General features: G+C 34.4%; 1 long non-coding RNA gene across 3 annotated transcripts in view; it reads left to right on the top strand.

Moving 5' to 3' along the window:
- The window catches only part of LOC110113901, a 40,645-nt gene extending 35,900 nt beyond the window's left edge, over window positions 1-4,745 (top strand). For all 3 annotated transcript variants that reach the window (XR_003702581.1, XR_003702582.1, XR_003702583.1), the window contains one exon: window positions 3,860-4,745. This is a non-coding gene — a long non-coding RNA (uncharacterized LOC110113901). The remainder of the gene's footprint in view (window positions 1-3,859) is intronic.
- The last annotated feature ends 2,900 nt before the right edge of the window (window positions 4,746-7,645 follow it).

Below are 7,645 nucleotides of genomic sequence, written 5' to 3'. Positions count from 1 at the left end.
ACTTTGACCTGCATATTGATAGCATCACCGTGCTTTGATTTCAGTTGTAGGCTTTGGTGACCTGCCGGGCTTTGTAAAGCTCATTATATGTGATTAAAATTTTCAGGTCCGAGCAAGGCAACTGGAATGGAGTTCGATCAGAATGTCAGACGAATCCTTTCACTATTGATCTCTGGGGCATCACACAAAGCCTACCTCCACTCTCAAAATTATTCCCAAAATTCCTATAGCGGAGAAGGTTGACATGATTCCTAGTGATGATATTATTTCCACAAAAGAGGGTGAATGAAGAAGATACTTGACTAGGTGAAGAGGTGAATCAAAGGCAGGGGATACATGGTCAGAGTGCGAGGAGCTACAACAGATAAACCCATATGCACAAGGAATTTTCGAGACACCAACTCGATAGAGTCGAGTTTTTCTCCCACCTGGGGAGAATGATGAGGGCATCGAAGATCAACGGCTACGATCGTGTCTATTTATTTTCATGTATTTTATTTGTTATTTATATTTTTCCATTTCTACCCTCACTTGAAGGCTTTGTTTTATGTTTGCCCTAGGGGCAATTGTGTCTTTTTATTTTCCCTCATGTATTTGGCTATTTAAGCCCTCCCCTTCCTCTTGGAAAGGGATGATGATTATTGAAATAAAATTCAGCTTTGTTCAAGATCTCTTTGTGAGTTCTAGTTTTGCCTTGATCTCTTTGTGAGTTCATGAGGGTGAAGCTTAGGAGAGGCCAACGGAGTACCCAACAGCTCAGCGGCGGGTTTCCGTTTGGAAGGTTTCTCCCTAATAACTCTCCCCTAGTCCGTGATCTACTGAGGAATTTTCCGCCTTCACCCAGCAGCTGTCCCACAGTCCAGAGATTCCTGTTCTGCTGTCCAGAAATATCCCGCCAGCAACCTGTTCCTTCAGATCTGAGAAATCAGCCATTTCATCCCGCTGATCTGCTGATTGAATAGTCCCCATTGCAGCCCAGAGATTTCCAGCAAGTTTCCTTTGTTGTCCAACAGTTCGGAAGCTCCCGTTTGATGTCTAGGAGTGCCCAAATCAACAAGAAAACTGTCCAAGAATACCTCCTTGCTGCTGTCCAGTTGATCGGAGACTTACTGGTTGCTGTCATCAGTCCAGGAACATCAAAATCAGCAATGAGGCTAACCAAGAAGGCCTTCCAACGGCTGTCGAGTGAAAATCAGGGGCAGTCCTGAAATTCAGGACCTCCTCCCTTGCCGTTCTTTGGTTCGAGAAGGTTCAAAGGTTGCGTGCTAATATCCACTCTCTCTCAAGCACCTTAATTGCCGTATCGGAGCTTCATCTCACCTTTGTCCTTGGGTAAACTCTTCATCCAAACTCTCCTATCTTCTTAGTTCACTTATCTCTTGTGGTTATAGTTTGATTTACAATGATCATGCTAATTCTTCCCCGCTAAAACCAAGTAATCGTAGGGAGTTGAGTGAGTGGACCCTTGCTTAGTGACTAATCTTATTGTTAGCATTAGAATTTAATGTTGAAAACCATCATGCATGCAACGTTAGGTTAAATTGATTATTATGATATTAACTCCTATGCATGTGATTTAGCCTAAGCTTGTCTTACCCCTCTTTGTGTTTTATGTTGTCGTTTAAAATCAATTTAAAGGTATAATTATTGCGAGCTCTAAAATTAAGCGTGCAAATTCCTTAATCTATTCATCCATGCATGTATGTTCTACATCAGCAGGCATGTTTGCCGCCCACAATAGTAGGTCCCACTATTCCAATTGAGTTCAAATTAGAGGGAAAATTGATGGCGTATTTGTAAAATTGATTTGGAGGGAAAATTGATTTGGAAAGTTTATGTATTAAATAGCATGAGGTGTTTTAGGGTTAGGGCATGCTTGATTTGATTTCTATTGATGTTCCTTGGCTTCTTGGGCTGTAGACTAACTTATTTAGAGATTTTGAAGAGACGATCCTCCTCTCGTATTTATGATCACTTGTATCATGTTTTCGTGTTTGTTTGGCTTTTATTTTCTTACTGCAATCCATCGTTTTGTGGCTGATTTTATCCAGATTTTGCATTATTCTCTATGTTTTCACCAATTAGTGCTAGGTTTGCTTGCGAACTCGAGCATTCCCCTTAGGGTTACTTGCGAACTCAAGTATACCCTTTCATAATGTCACTAAAGTCAACCATATTCTCATAATCTTCATTGGATAGTTCAACAAAATATATTATCCATCTTTGTTGAATATCCTCTTCTAATAAAAACATTTTTTGATCTTCATCCTTATGCACTTCACTTGAACTAAATCATTACTACTACTATCTCTTTGTTTGTCTAAATTATACTTATATCTTTTGCCATCCTTAATATCTAATCTATTATATTTATAAAAAAAAGTAAAATCTTTGCATCGGATTTTACTTTTTTTAGACTCCGTACACTAATGACCCCCCTGAGAAAGGGTATTTCTTAGTCTATGCTGACCTTAAAGTAGTATAGCTGTGGGACAGCAGAGCGGCTAAAACAGTGAGAAATGAAAAAGTTAAAACATCATGGATCATGTTCTTTTTGGTCTGCTTATAAAGTCTGCTACTCGGTTGAAGTTATTACATATCCTCTCTTTCTCTTATATTGATTGGAGTTGCATAAGGGAAACAAACGACAGCATTTATAGATGAGATGGAGAGAAACAGGTATAGAGAGGGTAAATTACCATATATTTTAAGTTTATAGTGACATTAAGAGAGATATAGTGCGTTTCACTTGACCTGATTGTGATTCTTGTTTTTGTTGGTAACAAGGAACTGTTGATCCTCTTGTTTCTTTATAATTCCTATGAATGCATTTTATAAATGCACTTCTTTTCAAAGGGAAGTAGTTTGTGATAGTTCTGAAGTATTCTATGTAGCTATGCATGTCAGTTCCACTTTCTATGTATTGGTGATTGTTTCATATGTTTTTTGGATTCAGTTCCTTTGGGAAAGGGTATCTTTTTAGCCTATGCTGACCTTAAAGAGGGATTGCCTTGGGAGAGCAGAGCAGTGAAAACTGTGAGATATGGAAAAGTTAATATGTCATGGATCTTGTACTATTAGATCTGCCTATAAAGTCAGCTACTCAGTTGTATTAAATGCATATCCTCTCTCTTTCTCTAATATTGAATGGAGTTGCATAGGGGGAAAAATAAGGCAGCATTTAGAGATTAGGGGGAGAGAAGAGGAGGACAAATTACCATATATTTAACATTGAGAGGGAGATTAAGAGAGATGAAGTGTCTTTTACATGACCGGATTTTGATTCTTTTTTTTTTTTTGGTAACAACTGTTGTTGGATCCTAATGTTTTCTTTGCAATTTCTATTAAGTTATTCTGTAAATTCAATTCAAATCCGGGGGAAGTAGTTTGTGATAGTTCTCAAGTTCATTGTTCATTGCAGTGTCAGAAGATTGCTAATGAATTTGTTAACAATAACTCTCATGTAATGGAAAATTTTGGCAGTTTCTTACTTGCTAACTTAATTATGCAGAATCTTTTTATTAATTACTTGATGAGTTCAATTGTCTTAGTCTCGATTCTAAATTTTAAGTATGCTGATGAATCTTACAATCTCTTGCTATGAAAAAGGAAACATGAAATTGCATCGAAGGCGTATAATATTTTTGCCTTTTAATATGGAAATCCTATCAGTTGCCTCATTTTTACCATGAAATAAAATTAAGGTGTAAATATATGGCGGTTGCAAACATTTGTACCATAAATATTATGTGTAGTAGTGTGTAGTGATTATTTCTTTTTTGAGTAAAAAGTTTAGTGGGCAATGATGATGATGATGGTGGTTTAGAATTTAGCCTAAATATTTCTATGTTTCCTATAGTATATGGCATTCTGGATGACCTGAAGTTTCTGGAGCAACCACCGCTGACATTATGATGGAATTCGTGCATAGTAAAGCCTCTACATTTTTCCTATGTCATGGATTCATTGTCATCATTTGAGCCTTCTTCTTTCTTCTTCTTCTTCTTCTTCTTCTTCTTCTTTCTTTTTGCATAATCCTTTTGGTTGAGTTTGTTTTGGAGGAATTTGGACAAACGACACTGTTTTCCTATTTGACACTTACTCGGCCTTTTCTCCAATCTAATTTTAGCTCGTGTTGTTGGAACTGTGTCTCTGGCTCTGTTATGGAAGAAAAAAATCATTAAAGAGAAATATACATATGATTTACAGTTAGAAATACTATATGTAGCTTCATCTTCTCCATGAAATACATTTGGGAAGGCTTTATCATTTGACATTTATGATGATTTGTGCCATACTCATAACGGGTAATAGTGCTTTGATTATTTGTTTTAGGAGTTCAAAAAAATTACGGGGAAGATTATGATGATAATGGTTTAGAGTTTGGCTTCGTTGTGCAGTGCTTTTATTGAGTATCTCTATGTTTTCTATGGCTATACATGAATAACAAAATTTTTTGACAGCTCTAAATAACAAGGGACTTGAAGATCCACTTGAAGGCAACTCCTTTACTATGGGAATGCCTTACATCGAGAATTACCTTGATCAGGCATTAACCTTGATCAGGCATTAATATGTGCTCAAACACAAGATTGTTTGATCAAGTATTTTTCTAATTCAATTGGATTACATGAAGGATCAGCATTAAGCCCTCTTTTTTTTTTTGCATTAGTCATGGATCTTACTTGTTACTTGTAATTTCCTCAATAATGTTATCATCGAGATATGTGTTGGTTGGTAGAACATTGCTGGTGATTGCCAACAAGTGTCTGATCTTCTACAATTCAAGTTTACTTATACTCATTTTGCGATGGCGAATATCAAGGATGGCTTAAAAATTTTCAGGCAACCGATGTTATGATTATACCTATTTATACCTGACTAGGAAGACGGGTGCTAATATTTTAAATATGATTGGTGAGTTGGTTTTCTTGTGCATATCATTTTTTTATGGAGTGATATGGAAAGAACGTTAAGGGTTGACTAATATGTTTCACACTCGGAAACAACCTAGTTCAAATGTAGCTACAAGTACTTCAAATTCTAAAATTGAGATTTTGATTATAAATAGAATGAGCTTGAGAGGATTCAAATGGAAAGATGGATGTTGATGATGGAATGTTAGTAATGATTAGGTTTTAAAAAAATTTTATCGTGGATTTGCATAAAATTTTGAAACTCCTTCTGAGCTCGTGTTGCACAAAAACTAAGACATTACCTTCTCTCACACAAAATCAGCTGAATATCCCGAATCAATATCCTTTACAATATTTGATGACAAAGCCCACTACTTAAAAAACCACTAATTATATACCTAATATCTAAGATTAATCATTTACTTACATAACACAAAAAAACTCTAATAACATAAAAATACCACTTAGTTTAACTCCATCTTCGTTGCATGTTAAATTCCCCTATCCTCTCTCGTAACTTTATAATTTTCAGTTGTTGTCTGCCGCTATCGCTAAGCTCTTCTATTGGTCTTATTAGAGGATCAGTTGGAAGATGATCTCGCTGGAGGATGAGCAGGAAGTTGATATTGTTGGTCTAAATATTTTGTGGAAGTTATCAATCTCCTTGTTTTTGTTATAAGGATGAGTGAGAATCGAAGTCATTAAAGTCACTGTCACTATTATAAGACTGGAAGCTCTCACTTATGGATGAGTTCATGGATATGTGTTGATGTAGTCAAAATTTATCATTTTTTTTTTCAATTTTATTTTATTGTGTTTTGGACGTTATGTAATTTTATTTTGTATGACCCTATAATGAAAAACAACCAATGATCATGCTAGGTTTGATGCTCTCAGGTCAATACACTCTATTGGCTTTCCACTTGTGTTTTCTTGCTCCTTTTCTCCTGTGGCTATTCAGTTTTTCCTACTGTCCACTCGATTTCCCTACTGCTGGCTACTCGGTTTTCCATTTGTTGTTTTCCTGTGTGGAATGCTTTGACGACTTTTCTCTTATGAAGACAATCATTTATGACTCTTTGATGGCTTTTCTCTTAGGTAATATTAAATTACTCATTATTTATTGAAATTAATATCATGACTCAATTCAAGTCTTTTACTTTTTTTATAAAATAGTGAATAATGAATAATTCAGTTCTTTGAAGAGCAATTTTTATTAACAAAACCGTTAGTGACATGGATAATTTTTATTATATAATAACTTTTAGTAACAATTATACATTTTTCTATTTAAAGATCATCATAATTATAAACTTAATATTATTTGTAATATCTCATTAATTTAATCAATAGTTACTTAAGAATTAAACAACTAGTTATGACTCATTGAATAATATAATATATGATTTAAGTAATTATCAAATTAAAATCCTATTTTATAAAATACTTCCATTAATTAGAATTTAAATGCTCAGTACTCAACTCAATCCTATATTATGATTCTTTCAAGGAATTGCTTTTAAAATTTGGAAGTAAACTATAATCCATACCTCACAAAAGAAATAGATCCTTGTGAGTTAATATACATCAATCCCATTGAAAGAGAACCTACAAGTCAATGCCAATTTCAAGCTATTTCTTCTGAATCATAAATTAGGGAAACTTAGGTCTGAAGAAGAAGATATCTCAATCCTTCCCATTCTCAGTTTTTTTTTCTGTGGTTCAAGCTCGGCTTTTTTGCATATACAAGTTGAGTTTCCTGCCCCCTTTCCAAAGCATAGTTGCTCACTCAACATCCTTCTCTCTACCTCTCCTTATTGGCAGTTTCCCTCCCTTGATCTCTCACTCTTTGTTCCGCTCTCTCCCATTTTTTCGGTCTCACTCTCTGTCACTTGGTCATTTCGTTCGACTCTTCGTTGTCTATTTTTGAACACTTTATTTTGTTTACTTCAATTAATTAATCACTTAATCAAATTTTAAGCAGTAATTTTATTTTAAATAAATTTACAATTTACGAATTGATTAAATCTTAACTCCATCTAATGATTGTTAATTAATTACTTTTTTTTTTCAAAAAATCCTAACTAAATATGCCAAATTTTTTTGCCTTTACATCCCCATTTATAAAAATTTGCATACTATCCCTAGTTACAATATTATAGCCTAAACTATTGTCAGCAATACATCACTAAATAAATCTAGACATTGATACTTAATGTTTACATTATCATAAAAACATCAACTTAAAATCTACATAAGTATGAATATCGAGTATAAAATAAAATATTTGATGTAAAGTAACATATTATTATGTGTTTAACATTAGCAACACATTAACAAACTTATTCAAAATCAATTTTGTCATCAATAGGTTCTTTGGGCTCTTGTTGAGTCAAGGCATAGATCTGTGGTTACATATTCTACCTTTGTTGATCCTTAGTATGAGTTAATGCATTAGACTTAGACACTTCCTATTGTACACATATTAAAACTTAACTGAGATGGGGCTCTCCATGATTTTCCATCTGATGTAAACTTCAGACTTATGCATAGAGTTAGGTTAGTTTCTCATATGATTTCTCTACTGCCGACATAGATTGCATATATAAGAGTGCACTGTCATTTTCCATGATGTGATTTCTCACATTTAATATAAGTTTCCATAGCCCTACTAACAATTCCACTACTTATTCCATTGGTAATGTTATTGGGCTTCTTCTAATTTGAGC

Source organism: Dendrobium catenatum, unplaced genomic scaffold (assembly GCF_001605985.2).
Source record: "Dendrobium catenatum unplaced genomic scaffold, ASM160598v2 fragScaff_scaffold_1392, whole genome shotgun sequence".
Lineage (NCBI taxonomy): Eukaryota > Viridiplantae > Streptophyta > Magnoliopsida > Asparagales > Orchidaceae > Dendrobium > Dendrobium catenatum.
This window is presented reverse-complemented; position numbering and strand designations above follow the sequence as displayed.